The sequence below is a fragment of the Tupaia chinensis genome, unplaced genomic scaffold, assembly GCF_000334495.1.
Source record: "Tupaia chinensis unplaced genomic scaffold, TupChi_1.0 Scaffold000335_1, whole genome shotgun sequence".
NCBI classification, from domain to species: Eukaryota; Metazoa; Chordata; class Mammalia; order Scandentia; family Tupaiidae; genus Tupaia; species Tupaia belangeri.
In genome coordinates, this window is record NW_006159829.1 from 4,139,718 (window position 1) to 4,140,709 (window position 992).

General features: G+C 63.3%; 1 protein-coding gene across 1 annotated transcript in view; it reads left to right on the plus strand.

The window, feature by feature from the left end:
• The window catches only part of COL22A1 (collagen type XXII alpha 1 chain), a 272,600-nt gene that overhangs the window by 139,695 nt on the left and 131,913 nt on the right, over window positions 1–992 (plus strand). The gene's annotated exons all lie outside the window — the stretch shown is intronic.

A 992-nucleotide genomic window follows, 5' to 3' on the forward strand; every position in this document is an offset into this window, starting at 1 on the left:
CACGGCCCCTGACGTATGCCCTCTGCCCCCCCCCCCCCCCCCCACCCCCCATCTCTAGACCATCAGCTGCTTTTTCAATACATGTGTGACCAACACGGGCCTTCTGAGACTCCCCTTCTGAGACTCCACAGAGGTCCCATCTCCACCGTGGCACTCCGTGGCCTCCAGGGACTGCCCCCACCCGTCTGCATGACCACTGTTCCCAACTGGCCTTCAAGCACTGGCCTTTGCCCACCTGCCCATCTCCAAGAAGGGCCTCGGCGACCTTCTGACCACCCTGGTCAGGGCTCACTCCCTGAGTCCTTTCCTTTCACTCCTGTAATAACCTGCCTACGCGCCTCCGATGCTCCCCACCCGCATGTAGAGAGGAGCTCAGGTTCATTCTCCCGTGGCACCTGGCCCTGGCCCTGGCCCTGGCGTCCCAGAGTGCAGCGTGGGGTGAGTGAGACCATGACCGGGCCTGGAGAGGGGCTGGAGAGTCGAGTCCTTCCCCAGGATCGGTGCGGGATGCTCCCCCGGACCTGCAGACCTGGGCCTGGCCAGGTCCACCCCAGCCACGCGTTGCACACCCCAGGAGGGCCGGGCACCAGTGTCAGTGCCGGCCATGGCCGATGACTGGGAACTGCCGTTCTGGAACGTGTTTGCCCAGGGCCAGTCACTGTGTGCATGCACACACACATGCACACATGTGCAGTCACCTTGAGTATGCAGGTTAGTGCCCGCAGAAGAGCGGAGCTGGCACACGCACACACATGTGCTCGCCGTGAGCATCTGGGTTAGTGCCTGCAGAAGAGCGGAGCCGGCACACGCACACACGTGTGCTCACCGTGAGCGTCTGGGTTAGTGCCCACAGAAGAGTGGAGCTGACACACGCACACATGTGCTCTCATCTTGAGCGTCTGGGTTAGTGCCCGGCAGAAGAGCGGAGCTGGCACACGCACACACGTGTGCTCGCCATGAGCGTCTGGGTTAGTGCCCGCAGACGAGCGGGG